The 16401-nt window shown below is 36.6% G+C and overlaps 1 long non-coding RNA gene across 1 annotated transcript in view; it reads left to right on the top strand.

Annotated features, from left to right (window-relative positions):
* The window catches only part of LOC311625174, a 424237-nt gene that overhangs the window by 292970 nt on the left and 114866 nt on the right, over positions 1–16401 (top strand). The window lies entirely within an intron of this gene.

Below are 16401 nucleotides of genomic sequence, written 5' to 3'. Positions count from 1 at the left end.
TGTGTGCAAGCAGTGTCATCAGGCAATTTCTTTGGTAGAATTCAGTGGTTCACTTTACCAGGGAAAATCTAAACACTGACTTTTATCTCTTTTGTAGTCTACAGTGAAGTGAAGTAAGTTCCTTTGTTCTTTTACTATATGGCTCTTCAACGCTGCTTAATATTTCAAGGAAGCAAATATGTTGTCTGAGTGTTTCTACCAAATAAAAATGAAAAAAGAATTTAGTTTGATCAGCAAAGAATGCAGAAATTTACTTAAGTAGTAAAGAATGTGGCAGTCTGACTATGGTATTATGTTACACCTCATGGCGCAGGCATCTTGTTTGCCTTAAATGGTTTCACAAGCAGGCGGGTTGACCCAGAGCAGATTCGCAGTGGCTGCACCCAGCACAGCTAAACAGCAGATTTAATGAGGTTGGAATTTCACACAATGCCTTATTCAAAGAATTCAGGCAGCAGGGAGAGCAGTTGTGATGAATTGCAGTTGCCCGTGGCTTTGCATCAAGAAGCAAAATCTTTTTCCACAAATAGTTTATAAAAGATCAAAAATAGATGCCAATTACATTTAGCTTTAAGATTTAAACATTGGGGGTGGGGAAATGGGTGAGAAATGGGACTTTCCTTTGTTAGAATGAAGAAAGTCAGTTCATGAGCTAAAGATATATAGCTCTCTTTACTTCTCTAAAGCCAGAAAGGATCAAACTATTTTTCTAAAACGTTTTGAAATGATGGAAGTTTTCTTTTTGTTTTCCCACTTTATGTTGTTGTAGCACCTACCAACTTTACTGCATTTCTTTATATGTTTGTCTGCCTCCCCTACTTAACTTTGAACTCTTTGAAAACAGACATTGGAGAATCTGTAAACACTTAATAAAAGACTGCAAAATGAGAGTTGAATGAACATAAATATAACCCATTCATGTACTCTATGTTTAACTGAAACATAAAAAGCTCAGACATTTTCAGTCTCTTATTCCCTTAAGGAGCATCAATATAAAAGCTCAATACAATGCTCATCTTTCTGTGAAGCTAATCACCAGATTTAATTTTGCAAATTCCATATCCACTTCTATAAAATCCCCCTTTTTTGGCCCATTGGAATATAGTCTTAGGTGGGTAACTTTTATAAATCATTACTTTAGACGTAGGAATAAAACTACAATTACAGAAGGGGACCACCTCAGCTGTAAGGGATGAGAACATTCTCCCCTTACATTAGAACTGTGTAGCTCTGGACTGTTTTACATCACTAGGGTTTGATCTTGAACAACACACTCAAAAAGTCATATGAACTGAAGGAAGTTAGGGTAGGAGTACAATGATTATAAAATGTATCACTTAGATTTAGATGGTTTTGTCAGCAAAGTAATAATAATAATAATAATAATAATAATAATAACAACAACAACAACAAAGATGGGGAGGATAAGAAGAGGGAGAGAATGGAAGAGAGGAAGAGGAAGGAAGGGAGGGAGGGAAGGAAGGAGGGAGGGAGGGAGGGAGGAAGGAAGGAAGGAAGGAAGGAAGGAAGGAAGGAAGGAAGGAAGAAAGAAAGGAAGGAAGGAAGGAAAGAAGGAAGGGTTAGGATCACCAAAGGAGGAACACACCAAACCAAGTGGTAAGGGATTATACATTTATTAGGTCATCTGGATACTATATGGGCTGAATCCCCAAATGTCGCCAATAGCCAGGGACAGGGAGTCAAAAATTTTAAAGGTTTCTAGGGGACTTTTTCTGGGCAGAGAATTCTTTGAGCTGGTGGGGATTCTGGGAAAGTCCTGAGGGGAGAGATATTGGTCTATAAGGGAGAGGACAGTCACAGAGGAGATTAGGTATTTAAGATCCAAGAAAAGGCTGGATTTTATGGGGTGGAAGTGAAACCAAGGTAGGTAACTGTGGTTCAGGACCACAAGGCTTTATGAGGGGACATGCAGTAGCCCCGGTCAGGCACCAAGATAGAAAAGAGAAAAGAGTGGATAAAGGGGATATTTAGTATGAGGCAGTGTAGAGGTGAGTTAGATAATATCTGTGAGATTAATCTGTCAACCCCCATAATAGAGACTGAGGAGGGGACAAGGTTCCCAACAAATTTGAGGAGGTCAGAATAAGTGGTCCCAGAGTCAGTTAAAGAGGAGATCAGCTTACCTGCCATCACAATCGTTACCCGAGACTCTGTCCTGGTGATGTAAGTCTGTGGAGCCTTGTCAGGGCCGGGACAACTTCTGTTTTCAGTGACCAGTATCAGGAGGTCTGGAAGCTCCAAAATGGATCCAGAGGGCAGTTTTGCTGCACTGACTGAGGTCTGAATTCCAGTAGCCTTCCCCTTTGCACCTTGGGCAGGGCCCAATAGTGGGTTTTGGGTTTGGGTAGGACTTGGCCTTCCTTGTTGCATTTGAAGCACGGGCCTAGAGGAGACTTAGCCCCTGGCTCACCCTTGGTTGGAGTTCATGAGAGCAGTGGTTAGGAGCTAACAGGCCTCCTTCTGGGCCTCAGCCTTGGCCTGATCTTGCCTTTGTTTTTGGATTTGGACCTCCTCATCTCCATTATTGAAGACCTTAAAGGCCAGGTTAATAAGGTCTTCCTGAGGGGTTTGTGAGCCTGTGTCTATTTTTCAAAGTTTATAGTGTATGCCAGGGGCTGATTGCAATATAAAATGGGTGTTCAGAAAAAAGGTTCCCTTTGGAAAAGAGGGTCTAAGGTGGTAAATCTCTGGACGGCCTCTGAGAGATGGGAGAAGAAGAGAGCTGGGTTTTGGTTAGGGCTCTGAGTGATTTTATTGTTTGTCATATTTGACCCCCTTAGGGGCAGACTTTTTGGGTCCAGAAATGAGACAGGTGATTATATAGTTTTGGAGTTGGTGCCCTGGAGAATTAACCTGATAGAGCCACCTCTGGTCAGTTCAGGACACCACGTTAGTGGTCACTGGGTTGGCAGCTGCCTCTACAGAGGGAATGGGAATGGTCCTGAGCTGATAGCCCAATGTGATCCTTCTCCTGTGGGTGTGAGAGGACAGGATAACATAGATATTGTACGAGCTTAGCTCATAGGACTGGGTCAGGTACTCAACTTCCATAGTAAAGGTGGTTGGGTCAGTGGAAAAAGACCTGAAGCACCTCTAAATCTGTGTGAGGTTGTACATAGAAAATGGAATATTTACCCAGACAATACCTTCAGTAGAATGGGCACGGGAATGGAAGCGGCTATTGAGGAAGATGGTCTTTGGGTGGCCTCAGAGTGAGTGTTAACAAATTTGAGGAGGTCAGAATAAGTTCCAGAGAACTCGAGCTTTTTATTAAAGCTCGAATTCTCTGGATTTGGGCTCTCAGATGGGAAGAAGGTGGTTGCTGGTTATGAGGGTCTGGGTTTTGGGAATCTACTGCAGGAGAGGGAGGGATCACATAAGGAGGTGGAGGTTGGTGGTCTGCTGGGTCAAAAGTAGATTCAGAATCAGAAGTAATAAGGGTATGATGTTTTGTGTGAAGGAAAAGGATCTGATGGATAGAGCAGGACTGAAGGGTGAAAAAAGCTTGGATAGAGAATCTAAGATGGCTGCACAGGTAAACACCTAGCCGCAGCAGCACACAACAAATTCAATAAAATACAACTAAAATATAAAATGGACATTACCCAGAACTACAGGAAAGTCGACTGACTGGAAATTCTACAACGAGAAGCAAGGAGAAGGCCAGAAGGAAGAGTGGAGGAGCTCTAAAAGCCTAAGGTATGGAGACACGCGATACATGGAGAGGACAGAGCCGGAGAGGAGGGAAGCTGAGTGCCTGGCTGGCATTCCCTAGCAGGAGGGAGATGAAAGCTCCGACTGTGCTGGGCCCCAGTTTCGACTGCTCTGAACCCCAGTTCTAGGCCAGACCCCGGGGACCCAGGCTCAAACAGAGGGAGCTGGGCTGTAAGGCGGAACCCAGGGGAGTGGGGAAAGGAGGTCCCGGCGGCGTGCACATTGCGCGCAGAGAAGGGACAGTTGGCTGTGCCTTGGGATTGCCCTGGCGGGAAGGAGACAGGGGCTCCAGACTGCTCTGAATGCCACCTCCAACTCCACTTCCAACTGAACTGAACCCCAATACGGGGCTCACTGGGGGAGAGCCTAGACTGTTTGGTAGCAGGCGAAAATCGAGGGCACCTTTCTCTCAGAGGCGCTTGCAACGAATACTGAAGGACCCTGAGACTCAGGAGCCGCATAGGGCGTGGCTGAAGCCAAGCCTATAGGCTCCACCCTGAAACTCCTCCCCATCAGGGAAGCTGTGAAAATGCCAAGACGAAATAGATCACAAAGGAAAGAAATGGAGGACAAAAAGCGACTGGATATAGAGTTCAAATCTACACTTATAAGGTTTTTCAAGAATTTCCTAGAAAAGATCGATAAGACCTATGAGGATATGAAAAGGGATCAACTAGAATTAATAAGGAATCAACAAGAAATGATAAGGGATCAACAAAAAATAAAGAATACATTGTCTGAAATAAAAAATATTATACAGAGTCCTAAAAACAGAATGGAAGATCGCAAGAATCAAGTCAAGGATTTGGAACATTAAAGAGCCAGAAGACACTCCTCCGCAGAAGCTAGAAGGCAAGAAAATCCAGAAAGTTGAAGATAATGTAAGAAAACTCTGGGACAACTTCAAGCAAACCAACATCAGAATTATGGGGGTCCCAGAAGATGAGAGAGAGCAAGATATCGAAAACATACTGAAAGAAATAGTGACAGAAAACTTCCCCCACCTGGTGAAAGAATTAGACTTACAAGTCCAGGAAGTGCACAGAACTCCAAACAAAAGGAATCCAAAGAGGACCACATCAAGACAAATCATAATTAAAATTCCAAGAGCAAAAGACAAAGAGAGAATATTAAAAGCAGCAAGAGCAAAGCAGGTAGTTACCTATAAAGGAGCACCCATACGATTGTCAGCTGATTTCTCAACAGAAACCATGCAGGCCAGACGAGAATGGCAAGAAATATGCAAAGTGATGAATAGTAAGAACCTACAGCCAAAGATAATCTATCCAGCAAAGCTATCACTCAGAATCGAAGGTCAGATAAAGAGCTTCACTAATAAAAAAAAGCTAAAGGAGTTCATCAACACCAAACCAGAATTATATGAATTGCTGAAGGGGGTTCTTTCAGAAGAGAAAGTAAATAAAGATAAAAATTATGAACAACAAATACGTAACTATGAACAAGTTAATCTAAAAACCAAGGAAATTAAAAAAAAATCTGATGAACAATATTAACTGTTGAACATAATAGAAACAGAGGTATGGAAGGGGAGTGAACTGACGATCCTTGGGGAAAAAGGAGAGAGGGGGATGTGGGAAGAGACTGAACATAAACTGTGCACCTATGGATGAGGACAATGGGGGTGGGGAAAGGGCAGAAGGTGGGGTGGGAACCTGGTGGAGGAGACCAATGGAGGGGGGGGAGGAATATTTGTAATAATATGAACAATAAAAATTTATTATTAAAAAAAAAAAGGCTTGGATATAGGGAATCTTTGACAATTTTCCATTGCGGTGACAGCAATTACCTAAATTGCACAATGTGTTAAAACTGAAAGTGCCATTTTTAGACCACTGAGACTTATTTTTTAGCTTATATTATAGCCAGTGTTACAAACGAAAATGAGATGCTTGGGCCTGATCTCCCCTGTGAGTGTGCAGAGGAGTGTAGCATGGCCCACAAGAGAAGAATAATGAGTGACAGACCACAAATCCAAAGGTGACTATTTAGGGCAGGCAAACCCACTGCTAAAAAGTTCACCATGAGAAACAAGGGGGTGACCCTCCTGACTGAACATCCCCAGTCTAGAAGGACCCAAAGCTGAATGGCTGAGGAGTCTTCTGGACTAGTGCTAGGACTTTTGAGATGAGAGACTTTCGAAATAATGTTCTTAGCAAATAGAAGGTAGTCTAAACAAAATGGAATGTGGTCTAAGCAAAAGAGAATGTCCATTGTGAAGTGGCCTAAAGGTCAGTTCCCAGGGAAGGGGTATTAATTCAATTATTTTATCTGACCTAACAGGAAGTAATGGGAAAAAAGATAGAGGAGAAAGGAAAGATATGCCGGGACAGTAGGTAGATATAACATACTTTCAGCAGGAAACAAAACCAGAGCATCAGGTCATCCTAGGTGGAAGAAATGATCTAGTGAACAACACTACCCTCAGTCTAGTTTAGTTTGGATTCCAAGTTTTGCCATTTTAATGTTTACATAAAGCCTGATTCAGACTTGTGTAAGTACGGTATGCCTAGTTCACTTTTACCTGAGGATATATTTTCCATTGAATTTTAGAGAGAATGGAAGGGAAGGAGTAGAAGGAGAGTGAGCTATAGAAGGAAACATTGATGTGAGATAGCCCCAACCAGGTCTATAGATGAACCTGCAACCCAGATACATGCCCTTGACCTGAAATTAAACGCATGACCCTTTGGTGGATGGGCCAATGTGCTACCACTGAACCACACTGGATAGGGCTGCCTTATTCACTTTTGATAGAAAGAAGTAGGATGATTTCTTCCAACTGTATCATTGAAGGTGGTCTTCAAATTGGGATTATTTTCAAGAACAAAATTGCATTGTTTTAATGGAGTCAATTCATAACTCCTCACTTTACTATAGTTACTCTTTTATAGCATGGCGTAGGTTTTTATTTAATTTTCCCTTAAAATTTTTTTTAAAAAATATATTTTTATTGATTCATAGAGGAAAAGAGAGGGAGGAGAGAAACATCAGTGATGACAGAGAAACATTGATCTGCTGCCTCCTGTATGCCCCCTTTTGGAGATGGAGCCTGCAACAAGGGCATGTGCACTTGACCAGAATCGAACCTTGGACCCTTCAGTCCAGAGGCAGATGTTCCATCTACTGAGGCAAACCAGCTAGGGCTAATTCATTTTCTTAATGTAAAAGTATGAACAGCACAAGAAATAAGTTTTCCACTCATTCATCCAGTCAGATGTTGCAAATTACTATTGTTTTCATGGATACCTTCACTAAACTACAATACCTTAATCCCACTATGGAAGCTTTTGATTTTCCCTGTCTTATATCTATTTCTGTTAAAAAAGACGTGAGGGAGAAAAAATTGGTACATTTCCTTTTTTGCAGAATGGTCTTAAATTAGATATACAGTAGATTGCTGGTGGTCAGGTTGATGGTAATTTTTATTTATTGTCCTCATCTTTGCCAAATCCCTACTATTTTAAAAGAATTCATTGCTCTTGAGAAAATATATGGCTAGAGTAAAGCAGTATGCTTCAGAAAGAAAAAATAAACTCTTAAAAATGGCTTTCATCCATATACTGAATGCAATTTTTAAAAGTTATTTTCAATCCCTACCCCTAAGATTAATCATTAGAAGAAAAGAATATAAAAATATCCAATGTAATATAGATTACTTTAACATCTTAATGTGATTAGAATGCTATTAAAGACAGAATATTTTTCCAATTATACTAGATAAAAGTTGCAGAAAGGTATTATTTATTTTGGATGTGTTAAACCTTATCTAACAATGTAGTTAAATCTTACAAATGCTATCTTGAAATATTTAATTCTAAGAAACCATCATTTTACTTTATTTGAATTATTACATGTTAAAATATTTTCTCCTTATTAACAAATAAAATTATGATGCTAATGTTGAACTGATTATTTTTCTGTGTATTTAATGAAGGAAACAGAATAGTAGCATATTCTGTTTCCTTTATTAAATACACAGAAAAATTTTGATCATGATGTCTAATTAAAATGACATAGTTATTCTCACTTTTAAGAAGCTAAATGTCAGAACTGAACACATGCATAAGCATATTTACTGAAAGAATATATTTCTCATCTCCTTTGTTTCTCAACTAATATATAATTTTTGCTTTTCATTACTTTAAGTAATTATAAGTTAATAGAGATATAGCATACAATTCACTCAACTTAAATTATGTTAAATTTCTATCATTTTAATTTCATATCACTTTTTAAAATTGTTTATTCTGGATTGTATTTTCTCTTTTTTATATTCATCAAATGCATATTAACAGATGCATTTGAGTTGAAAAAAATAAAGTGCAACTTTTTCTAGTACAAAACATCTGGTTTGACTAATTAGTATACTAGCGAGAACAAGTATCACTTCTAAAGTTATGATGACAAAGACAATCCTTGAAATGAGCTAAATCAGGAAACTCTTAAGTTTGGCAAAACAAAGAAGCAGAAAGCTTAAAGCACATAAAAATATAAATATTTTTATCAGAAAAACAGGATTGTCAAAGGTGCTACTGTATTTTAGTGACCCCAATCCGTCAGTTCTGAGAATCTTATATTAATAAAAGTGTCTATAAGGGGAAAGATTAATAGGTTTAATTAATGGCGATGTGATAATATTAGAAAGTAGGATTTCAACTTGGTGAAACCACCTAAGAAAAAGTTGGCATTGCCTAAGTCCTTTTAAATTTGAACATTCATGTGTCTTGTTTCAGAATTTGACTCCTAGGTATGCACCCTAGAGAGACATTTGCACATGAACTGCCAGAGACTTGTGTGAGAATATCATAACAGCAAAATTCTGTAAATAATGCGGATACCCACTGTGACAGACTAAAAGAATAAACCCTGTGTTATTCACACATTGGCATATACCACAGTAGTAAAAATAAATGCAATATCACAATGTGCCATAATATGGATGAATCTTCTCAACAAACTCTCTGTAAAATTTTATAAAACTGTTTTACAGAAATTGAGAAAGCAAATGACATAAAAAAGCTGAACCATCAAAAAAGCCTGAAAAGTAAACCTTGTACAAATCATTGGTTTAGAATTCCTGGATTGCAGAATAAATAGAGAGATTGTTAACTGAATTATCTGTTGGAATACATAATGAAAAATAATGTTTGATAATAGAACACTATGATATTCCTAGCATTGGTTGAATTAAAGAACTGAATGTCTTTGCTAAAAACAAAGTAATTTACCTTGGAATCAGCCCAGTTTTCCTTTGACTCTAATTGTGTCTATTAAGATCATTCCAGCTGATTCAGATCAATATGGAAAATATGACTATATTAATAATCATGTTTACCAGCTACGTGTATAATATTTTAGACTAGAGTCAGTTTCAAGGCATCCATTTGCCCAAATTAGGATGTTTTTATTGTAATGCGATTGCAAACATTCCAGAAACAGTTCATAATACAGAGTAGTGGTTCGAAAATGTTTCTTCCTGGCAGAAATTTAAATATACCTACAAACTACACATTCATACCCAAAACACAGGTATTTTTTTTTAATTCAAATAAACATGTTTATTAAACTCTAGAGCTATTGGTTATTAAGAGCAAAAATAATTTAGGCTATTTAAGAACTATTCAAACTTCATCTACTTGATCTGAGACCATACTTTTTTTTTCAACACATGAGAATTAGCAGTAAAATTCAGAATTCTTTCAATTAATCTATATTTTATACTCTTATTGAATGCATAGCAATATGAATTTTAGAAAAACAAACATATAATTTAGTTCCTCATTTTTCTCCAAAATTTTCTTTATTTTACCAAGGTGTAAAATAAAATGCTACAGCACTACAGATATACCATACAGATGTCATCATATCTGCAGGGTTGGCAGAACCAGCCCCAGGCAAGATTGTGAAGGAAAAAATTGACATTGACATCACCAGACCTACTTTAGGCAGTTTTTCTTCCTCTTCAGGATACTTTTCTTTGTATCCTTAAGGAGCTCCATATCTTTGTGAAATCCCTGACCCTTGCCAATTAAATCTTCTCTCAGCAAAGGGTTCAGTCTCACTTGTTCATCCCTCACTGTCAATTTAAGGAAAGGTATTTCTTTACCAGGGTCCTTGACATGTTAAGCCATCTTTCTAATTGTGGAATCAGTGGCGTGGTCCCCTGGAAAGCCAGATCAACTACTGAAGTAGACTGTCTTCTCTTGTAAAAGTCAAAGCTGCCCTGACATTGTGTGTGTGTGTGGTGGGGGGGGGGGGGGGGGGGGGAGGTAACTTACCAAAGAGTTATTTCTGTAAGCAAACATGGCTGTTTAAAAGATTAGTGCCTAATTAGTGATTCCGAAGTCACCAATTACACATCTGACCACTCATTCAGCGATGATGACAGTTACTGTATGCAGGGCTTGCCATTGTTTGCAGAGCTGTCTCTTAGCTTTATGACCAGAAAAACCCATTGCTCAAAGCAAGCCCTTGCCAACCTTAATTGTTTCACATGGAAGTAGCTCATCTGCTGCTGTCATTCCTCAGGTATTAATATTGATTAAAGCTCACTCCATTGTCTTCTAGAAGTCTTTCTTCTTCCCACATCTGATAGGATTTTTTTTAACTTTATTTCACTTTGTCATAAAACAATGTTTTTAGCATTCAACAGTTTTCTGTGCCCATCATGTCATCAATATTATATCTGAGATCCCATGTGGAAAGTTGGCCTTGGCTACACCAATGCTTTAACAAATCCTTTCCTAAGTGGCTAGATTATAAACTTCATAGAAGCAAGATTTATGGCCCAGGATGGGCACTTAATGAGTGCACAATTTTTAAGTAGCCTAGGGGAATTTAGCAGTAGATTTTCCTGAAAATTAAAGGCAAGGAAATATACACCATTTGCTGATACTTTAATCTATAACAATAAAAGTGTAATATGCTAATTAGACCAGATGTCCTTCCAGATGAAGCCAGGGCTGTGAGGGAAGCCTGGGTCCCAGGTGCCAGAGGAAAGCCAATGCCTGCAGCCTAGGGAAGGAAGACCTACTCTTGCATGAATTTCCTGCATCAGGCCTCTAGTTTTAATATAAAATATGCCTGAAGAAGAGGAAAATCTACTTACTACCATAACTCATTCTACAAAAAGTAGGGGTAAAGTCTGGAGGTTGCAAAGGATTTTAGGAAATGCACATTTGGTAATCAAGGGAAGGTTAATTAAGCTTAGGAGGAACATATTTTTAAAAATCAATAGGAAGATATGTGTGATTTTCTGCTTTCATATTTGTATTATTCACAGGGAAAATATGTTCAAGTTTAATTATATATGAACATATCTTTGTGGAATGGATGTAAATTGCTATCATAATAAATACCTGTTTTCTTTTTTTAAAATATATATATATATATATATATATATATATATATATATATATTTTTTTTTTTTTTTTTTTTTACAGAGAGGAAGGGAGAAGGATAGAGAGTTAGAAACATCAATGAGAGAGAAACATCGATCAGCTGCCTCCTGCACGCACCCAACTGGGGATGTACCCGCAACCAAGGTACATGCCCTTCACCAGAATCAAACCAGGGACCTTTCAGTCTGCAGGCTGACACTCTTTCCACTGAGCCAAACAGGTTTTGGCATAAATACCTGTTTTCTATCTGTCTGTCTATTAACTGAAAGGTTCAGAGTAGGCTGGGGTTGTACACCTATACATGAGGCCATAATGTATCAAAAGAACTTTTATTTCAGACACCTGGATGCAGGTGGGCTGAGTCCAAAAAGGGGAATCAAATGGCCACTGAAGTGGGCGTGGGCAAGCTTTTATTAACTTCTGCTGGCTGCAAGCAGTTCTGCTGATGTACAGAGCTTGACTTAGCAGTCCAGTCCATCCTTGATTCCTCCTGACACCAGATGTCTAGTGATTCAGGGGTCTTCAAACTACGGCCTGCGGGCCACATGCAGCCCCCAGGGGAGTCTGATCCTGCCCGCCAGGTTTTTTGGGCAGTGAGCGCAGCCAAGGTGTTACAGTAGGAATTAGTAGTTCATATAGTACGGCCCTCCAGCTCTCTGAGGGACAGTGATCTGGCCCCCACTTTAAAAAGTTTGAGGACCCCTGATTATGCCAAGCTCAAGTCTGCAAGCTTTCTGCAAGATATCTCCTAAGCACAATAAGCTTCCTCTGCCCAGTTTTATTCTCTTTAATCCTTTCATTATCTATCTTTATTTATCATCTATCTATCCATCTATCATCTATCTATCTATCTATCTATCTACCTATCTATCTATTTATTTATCTCTAAATTATCTATCTATCTCTTCTGTCAGGGAATGCAGACTACAGTACTAGAGTACTACTTTTGGAGAAAAATGTCAAAGATTTGAATAGATGTGCATTTCTGCATACTTTGCCTACTTCTTTTTATAGACACACGTAAACAAAACTGTTGAGTCACATTATGAAGTTATTGTTACCACAGCTATTTATTTATTTTTTCTTGGTTTATAATATGAAGTTCGTTTTGAACTCATGACCTAAAGGCAGGAAACTTTGTAATTTTATTATCAATCTCCTAAGCCATTCAAGTTTTTGAATATAATTATGTATACAATTTTATTAGAATGCATAAAAATTAGTTTCATTTAAATTATTAATTTTAATATGTTTTCAACAATAAGATTAAGTCTAAAATGTTCTTACACATAGAGTCCAGTTATACTCAGTATAAAATTGATAAAGTAAGAACATAATTAAATATCTGTTCCTAAAAAAGATTACAGAGAGCAGTAGCAATGAAAATGATTATATTAAATAAGGTCACATGAGTAAAATAAATAATAAGTCTAATGAAATTATGATTATAAGCACTGAACATGCAACAAACTTCTTTAACATGTCTATAGCAATCCATTTAAAGATTGCTATTTTGATGGAAAATTATACTCAGCTATTCACTGACCTCCTTCCCTGGGCCTGCCTCCAAGTTGCAGATTCATAACTGATGTGTCTGAACTTGTCAGTTTTGAGAGTAAGAAATTTTTATTTTTCTAGTGTAACCCAACTGGCTTTGGTAATTATAAAGCTCCACCAAGACTAGAGCATGATTTAGTGCATTTTTAATTACAGTGTGTTTTGACGTCCATATTTGTGCAACATATATTTCACTATATCAAGTAATCATCATTCTTTTTGAGAGTTACCACCATGTACAATGCCAACTGCCAAGTGAAAAATATAGCATGTCATCATCTCATTTGAAGTTTATAAACAGAGTAGGTTTAAGAATACCCTTCTTTTCTCTAGGAAACTTAATGTCTGAAGAGCCCACCTTATGTACATGGATATGTACCATGACCCTTGCTGTCATAATCTTTTTTGTCTACATTTGCAGAATCTTTACTTTAAGAGGCTTTAGTAAATAGTATGTGGTAGAGCTGATCTCTTCATAGAGAAGATGTCAAGATGAGATACTTGCATAATAATTTTAGACTTTTAAAGAGTTAAAACAATATTTAATAATTTAGGTAATTCAGAGCTTTGAGCAAAACAAAAAAAGTATACCTGCAAAAATCTTACTAAAGAAAAAAATTTTGATATTCCAAAGATAATCCAATCAAAGGTGTTGAAACTAGTGAAGTAGACATAAATATATTAAATCAAATATTTTTCATTGTTCATGTATACATGCATACTGAAAGAGAGACATTCAGTTATGTACTCTCATGAAAATGGCTGCATTATAATGATCATTATTTTAATTTTTAAATTGTGGAGATGCAAAAAATATATATACTTTAAAGTCAGGTATATTATTTTGCTAGGGTTGCCTACCCAAAGTACCACTATCATAAACAACAGAAATGTATCATCTCACAGTTCTGGAGATCAGAAGTCAAAAATTGAGCTGTTGGCATGGTTGATTCCTTCTGAGGGGTGAAGAAAGAATCTGTTCCCTGCCTTTCTCTTCGGCTTATAGATAGCTGCCTTCTTCCTATCTCTTCATGTCATCATGCTTTTATATGTCATTGTGAACAAATTTTCCTTTTTTATAAGAACACAAGTCATTGGATTAGGGTCCACCCCAATCACCACATTTTAATTTGACTGCCTCTGTAAAAACCCTATTTCTCTATATGATTACATTCTCTGAGGTACCTGGGATTAGGACGTTAACATAAAAATTTTGAAGTGTCACAATTCCACCTATTTATTGAGGTGTGATTTACATAAAGTAAAATGAACTAATTTTAGGTATATCAAAAGTAATCACCACCACAATTTAGATATAGAAGATTTCCATGTGTTCAAAATATTTTTCTGACACCCATGATAGTCTACCCTTCCCATAATGTTAGTGCCTAGAAAACACTGATTTTTAATTGGTGAGATAATAAATTCTTGTTGTTTTAATCTTAGTTTGTGGCAATTTATTATAGCAACACTAGGAAACCAATAAACATAGTTAATTATATTTTAAGGTTATTAAATGGAAAAAGAAATCTTGTAAATATGGCAGCAGAAAAACAATTAGTTCATAATACTAGCTAGAAACAAATGAAAAATTATGTTCTTGAGGTGTTTATAGATTTTTGACATGCCTAACTTTAATTACTTGATATTTACTATAACCTAAAGAACAAATAATAAAAATTCACATCAAATACTAACCAATCAATTAAAATCCATTCACTTGACCTAGAAAGAGTATTTTACTTGAAATATAAAGGTATTCAAAAAGGAAATCACATCAACTGAAAATAAATCACAAAACAGTATAAATAAATTACAACTTTCAGTAAATTGCCTTAGTTTCTGTATTAGAGAAAATTAAAAGTTATAGCATTAGTTTGATTATGTATATATTCTCACATATTGCTATTAATCACATACTATTTCTTTTCCACTGTATTACCAGAATGATGTTTCTAAAATAAAAATATAATTATGTCATCTACTGCCTTCTCATTTTAAATAGTTCCTCACTGCTCTTAGAACAAAGGCCAATATCCTTATCATGATTTTTAAAACACTACAAAAGCCCTGGACATACTTAGCTCTTCAGAATTATTATCTCTTTCCATTTCTCTTCCCATTACACTTCATATTCTGACATACTGATCTTAGTTTAGTCCCTAAATTCTATCCAAATTTGTACCTCAACCATGGAGTAAATCAGTTGAGAAGAAAGTCTAATTTGTGGTTCTGTTTATCCTGTTGAAATGAAATATCAGCCTATTCATTTTTAATGAAAATATCATATTTCACTGAAAATCTTGTAAATATGGCAGTAGAAAACAATTAGTTCATAATACTAGCTAGAAACAAATGAAAAATTATGTTCTTGAGGTGTTTATAGATTTTTTAAATTCTTGTGGTTCCCCCTCTCTGGAACCACAAGAATTTAAAAAAGCTATAAAAAACAGAAGTTTTAAGATTATTTAGCTTAGAGAAAGGGGGACTGATACTACAAACTGATTCAAGGAAATCTGATTATGTGCAACATTTAGCTTGTCTGTCTTGTGTCTGTTTGTTTGTTTTTTAGTAGGGATGGGGTTTAGCTACACCCTAATGAGGGATGGGGTTTAGCTACACCTTCTAAAACTCTTCTCACTACTAGTGAAAGCAAATCTTAGACTTAGTTCTATCACACATGCAATCATTTACTAATCATATTAATTAACAAACCACTAGAAAGGGGTCTATATAACCTGTCCTTTAATCTTGATACAATCCAGCTCTTTGTAGTTGTATGTACTCTTTCAGCAGATTGCATAAATGATTCAGTTGAGTAAGATATGACAAGATCCTAGGGGCAGGCTTAGATTTTCTTTCTATTCAGCATAAGGCAACCAGAAATCTTTCTGTGTTTGGATATAGAACTGTTAGCAATAAAATTTTGGCCACTGTTCCTCAGAGTAAAGGTTCTAGGCCTAGATGAATTCTTGATTTACACCCTATTTATATACATTTTAATAGTGCCTGAAAGTAAATTATTGAATCCACGTAACTTACTAGTATGTATTTTTAATTTTATATAAAAGCACATTTCTATTATTAAATATGTTAGTCAGTAGACCAGTTTACCAATAAAGCCTATTTTTGCTATAATGTTAGATGATATTACTAGAGTAAGGATTCTCTGTTTGGGAAACCAACTACAATTAGACCTAGATCAGTAAAGAAAATAGCACAATAGCTTAATGAAATCTTTTTGATTCGTAGAATTGATTTGCACAAACCTTTGAGATAAATTCATAAGGGAGTTGAGAGAACTTCCCATTTTTTTCCATTTTTAGTTAATTATGTGTGTTTTATAAAGCACTTTTTATATTTTCCATTGACTTCAATAATTACCTTAAACTTTGTGCAGAAAGTCCCTGCTTAATTGCCGGCATTTTCATTGTCAAGAGAATGTGTGTAATCTTTTAGGGAGACATAACTGAGATTTATAGTGCTCTGCTTTGAAAGTGCAACAGCTAATTCTAGTTCTGTTTTATAGTCAAATGACCAAAGAAAGCTTAATTTTAGAGAATTTGATGTGAAGTATGTCAATTATGTCACTAGAAAGTTATGTTTATAATATAAAAATTTTTGTAAGTGGAAATATGCAATATATGTTCCTGTTTGAATATGGTCATACTTACATTACTTTAAAATA

This window comes from Pipistrellus hanaki, assembly GCF_964339955.1.
Source record: "Pipistrellus hanaki genome assembly, chromosome: 7".
In the NCBI taxonomy this organism is placed as follows: Eukaryota; Metazoa; Chordata; class Mammalia; order Chiroptera; family Vespertilionidae; genus Pipistrellus; species Pipistrellus hanaki.
This window is presented reverse-complemented; position numbering and strand designations above follow the sequence as displayed.